Source organism: Peromyscus maniculatus, chromosome 4, assembly GCF_049852395.1.
Source record: "Peromyscus maniculatus bairdii isolate BWxNUB_F1_BW_parent chromosome 4, HU_Pman_BW_mat_3.1, whole genome shotgun sequence".
NCBI classification, from domain to species: Eukaryota; Metazoa; Chordata; class Mammalia; order Rodentia; family Cricetidae; genus Peromyscus; species Peromyscus maniculatus.
This window is the reverse complement of record NC_134855.1, coordinates 28441095-28456499: the sequence shown is the minus strand read 5'-3', so window position 1 is coordinate 28456499 and position 15405 is coordinate 28441095.

The window sequence follows — 15405 nt, the reverse complement described above, 5'->3', positions numbered from 1 at the left end:
CTGTGTGCCCATAAGAAAAATGTAAATTGTTCTGGAAATAAATGGAATGTTCTACAAATGTCAATCATGTCAAGTGGCTTGGAAATATTATTCAAGGGGTTGCATTATAAAATGCTCAGGTTTGGTTCCTAGCACCTATATAGTTGATCACAACAATCAGTAACTCTAGTTCCATGGGATCTCACACCCTTTTCTGGCCCCTATGGGCACTGCATGCTCAACCTTACATGCAGGTAGTCATATATATATATATATACACATAAAATAAAAATAAATATTTTAAAAATACCCTTCACATCTTGATGATTTTCTACATACATGATCTATTGATAATTGAGTGAAGAATGGTGAAAGTCGAGCTCTGAGCTCATCCGATTCTCCCACAGGTCTATCCATTTTGGCTTCATGGCTCCACAGCTGTTATTAGTTATGTGTTCAGGATTGACAAGCATTCACACACCACTATGGATATGTGTCCCAAGAATGCATCCTTAGGTGATGTTGTCCTTGTTCAGACATCATAGTGGGGACTTACACTTGTGCAGATCTATATTTATATGCAGTATCATTCCTTGCTGCCTTATGACTCTATTTTATGTCTTGTAGTCCCAGTCAACAGGTAAAAAATTATTCAGACCTTCAAAACAGTCTTTTGTAAGTCCCTGTTTCTGAAAAGCATTTTTCTATTATTTAGACTTTTAGATCTTTTAGCATTTTGGGAGTTGTTGATTTTTTTTTTTCTGGTCATCTCATTTTCATTATTTCCTGTGAGAAATCTGCCACCATTTTCGTGTTTGTTCATTACATTTGTTTTTACAATGTATTACAATCCTTTAGCTATTGCCTCTGTGTGCATTTGCATATGCGTGCATAGGTCTGTGTGAGTATAGTTCTGTGTGCACAGGTCTGTAAGGGTGTGGTTCTGTGTGCACAAGTCTTTGTGGGTGTCGTTCTGTGTGTGCAGGTACACTTACACATGTGTACACGCATGTAGAGGCCAGAAGTCAACATCAGATGGTGTTCCTCACGTGATATCCCCCTTGTTTTTCATTTGTCTATTTATTTGTGTGTGCATGTGCACACAGTGCCAGAGATCAACACTGAATGTCTTCCTTTACTGTTCTCCACCTTCTTTCTTGATGCAGGGTCTCTCAGTGAAGCCAGAGCTTGCCATTCTTCAGGTTGGCTGACCAGTGAGCCCCTGAGCTCACTCTGTCCCCACTCCTACAGTGCTGGGATTACAGATGCAAGCCACTATGTCCTGCTTCTTCCTGTGTCTTCTGGGGGACCCAGCTCAGAGCATCACACTTGAGCAGCTCGCATTGTCTCAGCTGCCCCACCCCCACCCCCAGCCCTTCCCTGGCTGGTCTAAGATTTCACTTTCATCGCTAGCTTGGAACATTGTGATTACTACGTACCTTGGCCCAGTGGCATTTCTGTTTCTTGTGCTTTGAAGGCTTTCCACTTCTGATATCTGCAGCCTTATAGTTTTCACATAATTTAGACATATTTTAGCCAATGTCTTTTCAAATCCATTTTTGGTTTCCTCTCCTGACCCTTTGGTGAGTTTTCCCACAACTCTCTGAATCTGTTCACTGTTTTCATTGCGTTTGCATCTGGACTTCACTTCAGATAATTTCTATTTTATGTCTTCAGGCTCATATGTCTTGCCCCTGGTAATGTCCAATATGACATTAATGTGACCCTGGGTATTTATACCTCAAATTTGTGTTTCTGTGTCTAGAAGTTTGATTTCCATCCTTTTCATCTCTCACTTTTCCAGCAATCTTTTCCCTGCCATTTTTATGACATAAAATATTGTTGTAACTGGATTAATGCCTTTTGACAAATTCTACAACTTGTTCAGTTTGAGGGTCAGCTTTGCTTGATTAATTTTTCTCTTCCTGCTTCTTTGCATGTCTGGTAATTTCTTATCCATTATCAGAAATTCTAATTTACTTTGATTGGGTTTAGAATTTCAATGTCCACCTGGTGTGTTGTTCCCTTGATCAGAACGAAGTGCCCTTCTTCATTCTTCTGATTCGTTTTGCTTTAGAGTCTATTTTGTAGACATTAGAATAGTGATGCCCGTTTGTTTTCTGGCCCCATTTTCCTTGAATTCTTCCACTCTTTCATTCTAGGATTATGTTTACTGTTGAAGACTAGGTATGTTACTTTTAGACAAGCAAACTATGGATCCCATTTTCTAATGTAAGCAGCCATCTTGTGTCTGTTGACTATCAAATGAAGCCATTAATACCGAGAGTTATGATTGACTGCTGCCTACTAACTGCTACCATTTTGCGGATTTTTGTGGTTTGTTTTCTCAGCTCTACTTTGCATAGCTCTTGTCTTGTCACAATTTCTTTTTGCCTCATAGCCTCTTGGTGGTGTTCATCCTTCTCTTCAGTCTCAAGTATTCCTTCCAGTCTTCCAGGGAGGGCTGGTCTCATAGTCATAAATTCTTTTAGCTTGTTTTTTTTAACATGGAAAGTTTTCTTTCTCCTTTAATTATGATGGATAGTTTTGTCTGCAATGCAGCTCTGGCACCTCTGTTCTTTCAGGAGTCACATTGCTCCAGGCTCTTCTGGCATTAGAGCTTCCATTGAGAAATACTTGTAATTCTGATGGAGCAGCCTTTCTTTTAGACTTGGGCCTTCTTTCTTGCAGCTTGCAAAACCCTTTCTTTGTTGTGTGTATTTACTGTTTTAATTAATTCAGCATGGGGAGTTTCTTTTGTGCTCCTGTCTCTCTAGTGGTCTGGGTGTCCTTTGTATCTAGATGGAAGGCTTTCCCCTAGAATTAGAAATTTTCTTCCATGATTTTATTGAAGGTGTACTCTCAGCCTTTGACCTGGATTTCTCTTTCTTTTATACCCATAATTTATAGATGGATCTTTTTATGGTAGTCCAGAGTTTCTACATACCCTATAACGAGTTGTTGGACGTTTATCGCTTTCTTTGTCTGAATGATCTAATTCCTCTACCTTGTCATCAAGCCCTGATATTCTGTCCTCCACATGGTCCATTCTGTTCGTGAGGCTTTCCTATGAGCTTTTTATTAGACTTACTGAAACTTTCATTTCTGGCTTCACTTCTGTTTAGGTTTTCTTCCTTATTTCTGTCTCTTTATCACATTCAATTTTTATATCCTGAATTGCCCTCTTGGACTTTAGCTTAATTTTGTCCTCTTTAAATTCATTCAAGTGTTTATTCATGTCTTTGTCTTCTTTGAATATCCTGTACTATTGAGCATGTTTATGATTGTTCTTTTTAAATTCTGTGTCTTGAGTTTCACCAAAGCTATTCTCACTGGGAACAATTATGAGTTTGGTGATCTTTGAAAGAGACACAGTGTCTTGGTTTCTCATATTGCTTTGTTCTTGAGACAAGAACTAGACATCTGGATTTGGTTGTTCTCTGCAGTTTTCTGATATGGATTTTTATCTTATCAGGCCAGCATTCCAAGGCAGAGCATTGGCATCACCATATGGAGAAGTCTTAGGTTGATGGCCCTGATGGATCCTGGTCTCTTACCAGCTGTGTGGGTCCCCAGCCAGGAGGTCTTAAGAGTGATAGTGGTTTTGGGGGGATCCTAATTAGGTGAGTAGAGGAGGTCAGTTCTCTTTTGAGAGTAGTCTGTAGAGGCTGGGTGCCTTGAGCAGGTCCCAGGACTGAGGGGGCAGAGCCAAGAGTGAAGCTCACTCTAATCCTTTTTGGGAATTGCACTTCATGGGCTGGTATAGCCTGGAGAGCCTGCCTAGTGGTCCTTGTGAGTGCAGGAGGACTGTGGGACAGCTTAGGGAGGAGAAAGGAAGGATCCCTACCCGCAGTGAAATCAGCATATGGCCCTGATGAAGTTAGGTGTTGTCTTGAGTAGCCTGGGGAGAAAGAAGTAGAAGGCCTTGACACCCAGCAGCATTGTTGGTGAAGGTCCAGGGAAAGGGAGGTGAGATGTTGGAGTGTTGGATATTATGAGCCTTTAAATAAATATTCTTGATTATTGATCTGAGATGAAATAAAGGTTCTTGGAAATAATTAAGACTTCCTAGGTCTTACTTTCAAGTAGACCTTTTGTAAAGTAAGACTAAAGCAGAATTTAGTATGGGACTCTTTTTCCCCTACTATTGAGATAATCCCATCATGAATACCCAATGATCCATTGATGATGAGCTCAAGCTGGTGGCAATAGACTCTTCCCAGACCTCCAATACTTTCAGATGATTTTCTTCCTTCAACCTTTTAGTTGTATTTGATGTCCTGTTCTGAAGCTGTAACAAAACACCTAAACCCAAATAATTTATTAAAACTAGCTCATTTGTTTTACAGTTGTGAAGACTGGGAAGTTTAGGAACATGGCAGTAGCATTTGCCTGGTTTCTAGTGAGGGCATTCTTGCTGCATTATAACATGACAGGAGGCATCACCGGATGAGATAAGGCACATGTGTGAGGTTAGACCTCACTTCCACTTTCTATAAAGCCAAAAATGTCAATATAGGGGTATGACATCAACCAACTCCAAGTACCTCTGAGATTCCTCATGTACCATCAGTATATGGATTTGGGGATGAAGGTGGTAAGGCGTGACTTCTTAGAGGATACACTCCAGTGACAAGTGGATTCCTTACATGCTTCTGTACATCGGCTGATACTCGGTTAAATACTTAAGAAAAATCCTCTTCAGATCTTCAGTTTTCTCATTGTGTACCCAACACATTGGCATCCTGATCACCAGTCCCATTTTCTCAACTTTGGAAGTTATCAGGCTCTTTGGAGTTACTGTTTCCTAGGTCACATTTGGAAATCCTTTCTAAAAATAAACTTGTTTCCTCTCAAATATCACTGGCCATTAACTGGAGCTTACTGTCCCCTCCAAGTCATTCAATAGTCAAGGGAAGAAACCAGGTCTTAAACAGAACAAGAGATGAAATGACACCCACACAATTGCTTAGTGGAAGAAGTAAAGCAAATTCATCTTTTCTCTCACTGTGACCCATGACCTTGCCAATATTTTGTTCTTTTAAACTACCTTCAAACTACCAATTAGAAAGGACACATTCCATACTCTTATAAGATATACTCAATCAAATGATAATGCCTTTGTACTTTAATGCATGAAAAAAACAGCCTCTGGTTCAATTTAGTTATGACATAAAAAATATTCAATCTCTTTATGGATATCTTAAGGAGAAAAATTATATTTCTCTCACTAAAATTAAATAACTTTGCAGTTAATCTGGGAAAGAAAAGGTTTGTTTCATGTCAGTGATGGAATCTGATACTGGCCTGGGGTCATGTCCTTTTGTAAACTTTGTTATATTTATGAGGAGCAGGGAGACAAGTCAGCTGCCATAGAAAGTGTTCCATTGGATATGATCCTTAATCCACTGAGCACCATGGACACAACAGGCTGAGGCCTTCAGGATTTCCAAGGACCTGTGAAAATGTTTGAAGATGTGTAAAAACAAAAAACTAATTGTGTCCAACATAAAAAAAATAAAAATAACGTGTTTTGAAGCAGCATTTTCCTACATAGCACAGACCAGTCTGGAATTCCATTTGTAGCCCAGGCTGACCTTGAACTTGTGATCTTCCTTCCTCGCCTTTCTGAGTCTTGGGATCACAGTCACATGCTATTATTCTCAACCTTAATGTTTTTATTTCTGAAAGTACAATGTTGGAGCCTGTAACTTCAAGTTAGCGCTTACATTTTTATATTTATTTGATTAGTTAAGTGTGGCTTGTCAGCTCATTTCATATAGTTGACATGATATGATAGAAACGTTCACAAGCACACCTGCACAGTACCACTCTAAATGTCCCATGCTGTTACTGAAATCCCAGAGACATGTCTTGAGTGGTCTAAGTGGCCTTTGTTTAAGAACTGATGAACTCCAATGGACAGATGTTTCCTTATGATTTTTCTTTTCTTTATTTCCTCTAATGTTATTTTTGGAATTCTTGGCTGTTTTACACTTTTGTTTGCTAAGTTGTCATTGTCTTCAGGACATTCTTCAATTAGACCAGAAAAATGCCCACTCTGATGGCAGCAGGTCTGTCACTCTGTCATCTTCTATAGAAGACTTTCAACAAGTCAGAAATGCCCACTTTCTGTAATGTTATGGCATTTGTGCTCCCCAAATTTTCTAAATAAAATGTATCTTTTTACAACACACTTTCATCAGAACGATGGAGAGTTTGATTACTAGGACTTCATCATTACTCTTGGATCTTACAAGATAGGGATGTCTGCACTGATATAAAAAAAAGTAAAGGATAACTCAGATGGGATGATGTTTTCCTTTATTCAGGGTTGTATATATATACACAAAACACCTGTTACAACTTGCGGCCCCTCAAGCTGTCTTCTATACCCATCATGTTCTTTGCTAGGATACATGAGTCTATACTGCTTGACTCCTGTTTCTGTTATCATCCCCTTCTGACATTCTAGTGTCTCTTTAAAATTTGTATTGATATCACCTCTCCCTTTTACATAGTTTCAAGAAAACTAATAACACCCCAGTGTCAGACCCAGTGATGTAATGAAAAATGTCTGCTCTTGGTTTCTGATACAACGCTTCTAAAACCCTCAGTTTCCTAAGCTCTAAGGATGCTAAGAGCATCCTTGTACTAATATTTAAGTCTTTGACAATGAGTCCTGACATAGGGCTCCTTAACCTCTTGTAATTTCCTAGGGGTTAAGAAGACCCCTTCTGTTGCATTGAGGCAATCCTGGGTAGGCTTGCAGATAGCTTAAGGATGGTAGCTGGTTGCTATAAAGACAAGACCATAATTAAAAGCTTACCCGACTCCTCCAAAAAGGGGAGAAAGATTGACTATTGAATTCATATCTGGCATGTCTACATGATGAAGACTTGATAAACATTCTTAACACAGAAAGCTCAAAGAGCTTCTAGCTTCATGAAAATTCTCATGTGTTGGGAAGGTAACACGTTACAACTCCTTAAGAAGAAAATTCCTACGCTCTCCCCCGTTCTGCTCAACCCTGTATACCTCTTTATCTAGCTGTTCCTTTTATTCCCTTGTTATAGCCTAACAACCTGGAAACATAAGCAAATCTTTGCCTGCATTTGTGAGTCATTATAGCAAATTATCAAATCTGAGCATGGGTGATAAGAGCCTTCAATCTGTAGCCAAGTTAGACAGAAATGAGGAGTATCTTGGGAACTCATGATTTTCAACTGGTATCTGAAATGGCAGAAGTTTCCTGAAGTTTTATTCTCTGGAGTCTGAACTAACTGCAGTTAGCTTGTATCATACTGAATTACAGAGCATAATTGTTGATTGAAGCGTTAGAGGATTGGTTGGTGTGGGGCATCCCTGTCACCCTATATATATTTGCTGTCTGAAATATCATAAGAGTAAGGAAAATTAGTCTGTCTTCCCTATTCAGACTTCTTCTGCCTGTACAGGATCAAGTCTCATCTTGCCTTCTGTTCAGACAATGCAGCCCTATTGGTGAAATTATTAAGGCCACTCCATGTAGTTAAAAGGAACTTTAACTTGTGGGTAACTTACAAATGAAGGGATAGGTAGGTGGTGAGTTCTGGAAAAGACGCAGCACAGTCCAGCAGTGTTCTCTGGAGAACTCCCCTTGGTCTACCTCTATCAGATGTGGCGCATCCCAATCTCGGGTCTTCAGGGCCCTCCCTTGGCTCCTCCTTGTAGGCATGATAGTTACCGAAGCCTCAATGGGGGTTGGAACTTCCAGACCAAAACTGGAATGGCTACCCACCACACAGCCCCTTCCCTCAATGGTTCAGAAGCAATGTTTCTCACCATTGTGGTTTGAATGAAAATGGCCCCCATAGACTTATTGGAAGTAGCATTAATGGAGATGTGGCCTTGTTGGAAGAAATGTGTCACTGAGGGTGAGGTTCGGGGTTTCAGAAGCTCAAACTTGGCCCAGTGGTTCACTTTCTCTTCCTGCTGCCTACTGTTCCAAATACAGCACGCCACCATGATGATAATGGACTAAAACTCTGAAGCTGTAAGCCAGCCCCAATGAAATGCTTTCCTTTAGAAGAATTGCCATAGTCATGATGTCTCTTCACAGCAATAGAAACCCTAACTAAGACACTCACCATGTGGTTCAGAGTTTTTCTGTGCAACCTGGCAGCCCATCAGATAATTAGTGTGTTTAACAGTTTCTGATCAATCAACCCATATAAGCACTTTTGTTTCCACTAAGTTCATAAAGTAGAAATGTAAGATTAACTATGACTTTTACAGACTTCTTACTGGAACCTTTATAATAAATCTTCACTTACCACTAAGCCTCCATATATGCAGATGGTCAAGTAGATGAGAAGAGACCAGACAAGTGAGAAGTTCTCAGTGGTTCTGAAAATGGTACTAGGCATTGACTAAGGAGAATCTGCAAAAGGAATCCTCATACAATGCCACTCATATAGCTATCTCTGCCTTCTCCAGCTTTCCCAGTAAATACAGCCATAGACAGCTCCTTATTACTCACGAGGAAATGTAAACACTCTGTGGGCCTTTGAAAGGGTGCTATGGAGAGCCCAGCTCCACAACACTCAATTCATGAACATGGGTGACAGGAAATGAAATCCTGTTGTAGAGTCTACTCTTTTTTGTTTTGTTGTTTTTTTGTTTTTTGAGACAGGGTTCCTCTGTGTATCCCTGGCTGTCTTGGAACTTGCTCTGTAGACCAAGCTGGCCTCGAACTCAGGGATCCAACTACTCTGCCTCTGAGTGCTGGGATTAAAGGCATGAGTCACCACCGCCCAGCAAATCTACTCTTTTTAAAGGCAAACTATCATTAGTCTTTGTGAACATTGCTAGACATTTTAAGAAAAGCAAAGAAACATTTTTAAGAGAGAAGAGTGAGCCAAACCTATGGGATTAGAAACTGCCTTGTGAAGACTTAAGCAAGTCCTACCTCTCCCTTTTATGTAGTTTCAAGAAAACCAATGACATCTCAGTGTCAGACCCAATAGCATAATAAAAACTCTGCTCTTGGTTTCCGACATGGGGCTTCTAAAACCCTCAGTTTCCTAAATGGTAAGGATGCTAAGAGCATTTAGTCTTTGACAGTGAGTCCTGACACAGGGCTCCTTAACTCCTTGTAATTTCATAGGGGTCAAGAAGATCTGTAGTTGGACTGCAGTCTAGTCCAGTGAGTCCTATATTCGTCCTGCATTCATTTAGCTGAGTTCAGCTCCTCCGTGCAGCACACCTTCCCAGCACTCCTGCTGTGTTCCTTTTTACCTCGGTTCCTAAACTGGCTCGGAGACTATAATATCAAGAATCAGAAACCACGGTCCGAGTGATGCAACACAATCAGAAGCAGGGGGTTAGAGCCCTGCTCTAGAGCATCTCCTGAGTGGTTTCCCCACACGGAAGCGTCAGAGGAGCCTCTGGAAGGACGTCTTCCTACCTACTGTACCCCATGCAATTAACACCTCCTTCTGCCGCCTCCCCTTGTCTGCACTTGACTCCTGAGCACATTTTTTTCACTATAAAATACACTTAATTATCACGCTGTCTTGTCGCTAATTGCTGTTTGAGATCATTTTGTTTCCCCAACACAGTTTTATACTTCTGGTGAACAAAGAGTATTGAAACTCTTTGGCATACCATAACCACTAAAATAAGCCTAAATACCTAATAACTACACAGCTATGTAACCAACAGTTAATTGACTCTTAGGTTTAAGCCTCACATCAAAGATAAAGCAAAATTCCACTATGTCTGGTCCTTCCCCCGGCCCCCCCCCACACATGCACACAAATTAGACATTGCCTCAGAGGTACTACAAAATATTAGATTATTTATTATAGTCTTGATTTTTTTTCTTCTTCTTCTAAAAGGCATTTGAGCTGATGTGGTTTGGGTGTTAGAACCTAATCCTCATTGTGAGGTACTGAGGGGATGAAAACTTGATCCAACAACAGTGTATAGAGATGTGGTGTGGCTTCCAGGAGTACATTAGGATTAAGTGAACTCATTGCAACTGAGCCCTTATGTTTGAATGCTAGTGGTTCTATGAGATAGAGAGAGCAAACAGAAAGCATACATGTGTGCTCCCTGTGTCTTTCCATGAGCTGAGTTTGAATGGGATCCACATGTCTCTAAGTGTTCACTGTGATGAGTGGATTGGTCACCCTGGTGGGACAAACCTATAGGCAGGATCTAACTGGAAGTCTGTAGTCCACTGAGGACACACTCTCAGAAGATTGCTCTACTGTGGCCTCCTTGGAGACACAATAGAGAGGATTGTTATAAAAGGAGCAAGACCGTCCCTTTCCTTTCTGTCTTCCTTGGTGTAGGTTCTACTATCCACTATCTAACATGGGGTCCCTGGCAGAGCCAGACCCTGCATCTACTTGGACTTCCAGCCTAGAGAACTGTATATATATATATATATACCTCTTCTCCTAAACAGTTAGCTGACTCAAGTATTTCATTATAGTAACACAAAATGAATCAACACACTCATAACTATGTGAGACTCAGTACATCTCAGTCTCTACTAGCAGAAGACCATCACCACATGTGGGCCCTTGAATTTCCAGAACTGCACTCTACTTAAAACTCTTTACCTTATAATCTTCCAGAATTTTATATAATAACACAAAAGACACTAATATAGACTCTGATCAGAAAAGTTCAATGTCCCCAAAAGTTGGTGATATAGAAGAATTTGAAGCAGAAGTGGACTTTCTCTTGGAGTCTAAAACTACATCACTTGAGTCCTAAACTACAGCACTTACATTAAGAAGGGTAGACCCATGCGGCAGGCCTATTTGGAAGAATTCAACTTGGGGCAGATAGAAGACTAAAAATATAAAAAACAAGACCCATGTCAAAGGTCTTCCAAGGGAGAGGCTCCGTGGCTACTGATAAAACAAACCCTTAGTGTCTGTCCATCACAATCTTCAAAGCACATGACATTGCCCAGAGCAGCCTGGAGGTCACTCTGCCCTGAGATTAGAGACAAGATCACGGAATTGCAGGCTGATGACCCCAGCTGCTGAGTGAAGCCGCCGGGCGCACCTTTCATCAGTTGACTATCCCTTTGTGAGTGTGGAGCCTCCCCTTCCTGTCTGGTTGGCATCACTCACAACTCCACCGTTTTTCTCTTCAGACATCCTTTCTCAGTCTGCCCATTAGGATGAGCACATTCCACTTCAGAATGAGCGGGAAAACAGCATTCACCACAAACAACAGAGAGTGGCCAAGATAATGCATCCTAAAGACTCCCCTAAAGGAAGGCGGCAGAAGGCACAGGTACCTTCTCACAGACAGCAGTGTCCCCTGTCATCAGTTGTAGAGAGAAATCTGGGACATGACTTAAAGTCTGCACTAAAATGGACTCGAGTGTCAGTAAGTCAGCTTTGGACCAACAACAATGAGATTTTTCTTACAGATCCTTTTCTCTGGGCAGCCTTATAGCCACTTCAAAGTCCTCTCTCTGGCCAGATTCAGTGAAGTTCCTTTTTCTTCCTGTCTCTGATTGCTCCGCAGCTTTGGGAAGGGCAGCGAAGTAAGCCGAAATGAAATTGCTGAAGTTATGGTTCTCAAGTAAATGAGATTTTCTCTAATGCTTACCAACTGTCACCAGGTCAGATGGATTTTTCTGCTTGAAGTCCCCCGGTGCATTAATTTCTCTGCCGTCTTATGGTATCCCTGAGAACGCCACCTCGGCCGCCATCAAAGCGTAAATGCAGAGCGTAAGCGGGCCACAAAAGGACAGTGAGAGACGGGGAGCAGGGAGAGCGGTGGGAGAAAGCTTTGCAGACAAGGCTGTTGTTGGCTTGGTTTCACATCACAGGGCCTTTCACGCACCGCTGTACCCAGAGCTCCCAGCAAACGGCAGGATACAACGAGTCTGGATCAGCTGAACTAGATTCCTAAAAGGCATGTTGTTCTTTTCGTTGGGTTCTCTCACTGAGGCACAGCGGTTTTTCAAACCCTTTCTCAAGCACCATAACCACTACCCAAAAAGCAGCTGAAAGTTGCGCTGCACCGGCTGAAGGAGGAGCCTCAGCAACAAGGCCTCATCCGCCCCCAGGAGCAGCCCGCGTGGCTGTCAATCTGGAGGTGACACAGCTCTGGACTATCCCAGTGAGCCGGCATGTGTTACACAGGAATTTCACTTCTCTGCATGCAAACCATTGTGACCTCGCTCTGATATATGCACGGGCAGTGCAGTCTCCTCATTCTCTCCAGTTTCTTGGGCAAAAAAACAAACAAAAACATTACTTACAATAAATGTCACCAGTTTTATCACCTCTCATCTAGATGTTTTCCTCTTCCTTCATTCAAAGATCTATATTGAATAGTTCTTCCATTCAAGGCCCTACCTGGAATTGAAACACACATAAACACTAAACACGCGCGAGCGCACACACACACACACGTACACGCACACGCACGCATACACACGCATGCATGCACACACGCGCACACACGAACAGTGAGGGACGGTGTCAAAGAACAAATTTAATTTAAAATATATATGTGATAACAGTAACAGCAGCAGCAGTGACATGATGTACTAAGTGCCAGATGCTGCTCAAATCACTCCACATGCATCTTATCATTCAGTCATGTAAACTAGGAGAGATATGGCCATCACTTATGATTTGCAGATGAGGACACAGGCACAGAGACTTGAAGCACTGCACACAGCTCTCTATCCAGCAAGCAGCAGAGCTGAGCTTCGGATGTGAATAGCCCAGCTCTCTAAGCTGCACTCTGTCTGCATTTACTTTAGAATCCACCTGTATCCTTGTCTCCTCCTCTGTGATGCCAAAGAGAAGTGTCTGCTTGGAAACCTTTTGCATTCTGCATCATTTCTGAACTTCATAAAGGGCCATAGATAAGTGTACGTGAGAAATGCAGCTGGCTGTGCCTTTCCCTCCCAAATTGTTCACCAGTTACCTCCAGCTCCTTGTCAAGTATAGCATGGCATCAGCATCATCAACTAAACACACATTTTCTGGGGTAAACCTTGTTTTCATCATTGAGGAAGCTGAAGATTTAGGAAACCCATTAATTTACTTTAGGGAATAAGGATGTGTGATGGGTTCTTTTTATTTTTTGTTATTTTATATGCAGAGCGTTTTGCCTTTACGTATGCTTGTGTAGTGTGTGTGTCTGCCTGATGCCCACAGAGGCCGGAAGATAGTGCTGAGTCCTCTGAAACTGGAGTTATAGATAACCGTGAGCCGCCACATGGGTGAGATTTGCCAGAGCTCATAACCACTGGGCCACTCTTCAGCCCTCCCTCCTCCCCTCACGGATTCTGACCCACACCAATCTTAATACCAAGGCCATTTCCTTAATATTTCCCAGGAATGTCAATCTTGGCTAAGATTTTGAGGTGGCCAAATTTGCTGACTAATTCCTCTAATTAGCATTATTAATGCCACACATCCCTTTCTTCCCCTTTCTTCTCTTCCCCTGCTGTGTCCCCATGTAATCCTTCCCCTGTATCCCCATTTTACAAAGCATAGCCTTTCCCTTATGGGTTGTCTGTCACCTACACCCTGAAGTGTGAAAAGGGGCAGATGCTTCCTTCCTAGTCCATGGGTCCTAAAATCAGTACTGGGCAAGTTTTGGGGGCTCAGCCGCTCTGAGTCCTGCAGTTTTCACCTGCTTCATGCTGAACCCAGAGCTCTTGCCCACCTGGAAGTATCCAAACATTAACATTCACTCTGCAGTGTGTATCACAGAGCTTTGGTTGCCTGGCAGAAGCTAATGGGACATGGGAAGGCAGGATGAGGAGAGATGAACTAGTTTGGAAGACGGGCAAGAGTGGTGGGTCTGTCTCTGTTTGAGATGGTTTGCGTCTCCATGTCCTACCAAGGCATCAAACAACACAGGTGAGATCGGAAGGCAGAGTGAGGAGTTGTGACTGGAGCAAGAACTCTGCCATGCTGGAGACTCCATACCCCCAGGCTTGTAGACACGTGCTCTCGGGAGGACCTGGCTTGTGCAGGTGCTGTCCCGTTACCGCATGGGGAGTTGCTTGCAGCACCAGCCCCGCCTCTGGGTTATCTCATACACGCATTGCCAGATCTGTGGCAGGCCTGGCTATAGCCTACTGTGCTGACAGACAGAATCCTTCCTCTTACATGTGTAGATGTAAGAAGGTCTGAGGCTGCCAGATGTCACTGACAATCCTGTCTGGGCTGAGTGTGAGGGTTCAGTAGAGTGTGGGGTTAAGAAAAACAGCACTTTCTGAATCTCTCTCTCTCTCTCTCTCTCTCTCTCTCTCTCTCTCTCTCTCTCTCTGTGTGTGTGTGTGTGTGTGTGTGTGTGTGTGTGTGTGTGTGTGTGTGTGTGTGTGTTTTGCACGTGGACTCCGGAGTGAATATCATTCCTCAGAGATGCTGTCCATCTTTTTTGGAACCAGGTTCTCTCACTAGTGTGGAACTTGACAAGCAGGCCACGTGAGTTTTCCAGCAATTCCCATGAGTCCTTTCATCTACGTCTCTCCAGAGCCAAGATTACAAACATTCACCATTAAGCCTGGATTTAAAAAAATTTTTTACAAGTATTCTAGAGATCACACTCAGTTTTTCATATCTGCAAAGCAAGTGCTTTGCAAACTCAGACATCTTTCCAGCTCCTCTTGTGGATGTTCTAAGCAGAAAGCCTCCTGTTGTAGATATTCTACAAACTCCTTAATAGCCCCAGAGATTTCAAATACATTTAAAGAATACACGTATTAAACCTCCCTTGAGGAACCTTAGTGAGCTGTGTTAAGCAACCTGAACCCTTTTGCAATGTAGTGGCACACGCCTTTAATTCCAGCACTTGGGAGGAAGAGGCTGGTGGATCTCTGAGAGTTCAGGGCCAGCCTGGTCTACAGAGCAAGTTCCAGGACAGCCAGGGCTACACAAAGAAATCGTGTCTTTAAAAAAAACAAAAACAGAAAGTTACCCCTATAACATTTGAGCTGATAAATGTAAATTTTCTGTTATTTAGAAGAGAACTCATGAGTGGTGCTTGAAACAGATGTCTCTGGACTTTTTTCTTTTCTTTGCTCTCTTTCATCTTGGCAAGTTCCGTGAGCATTTGTTGGAAGCACTGAGTCAAGGTTAAAAATGTCAAAATGCACCCACAAAAACAAACGGGAGGTAGTCTTAGCGATCTCACAGCTTACTGGAGGCACTGACCTCTTCAGACAGCACCCTGATGATGAGAGATAAGTGTGCAGGGGGGCTAGACGGCTATGGGAAGGGAGGGACAGACGAAAGGACTGAGGGGCACAGAAGAGCACTTCTTAGGAAACAAGCTACAGAGATCTTAGTAGGTGATACCAAATTTGCACAGGCACCTGGGCAGCCCTGCATGATGGAGCTGATCTGCAGGGCCGCGTGGAAACACTCAGCAGCATCTCCA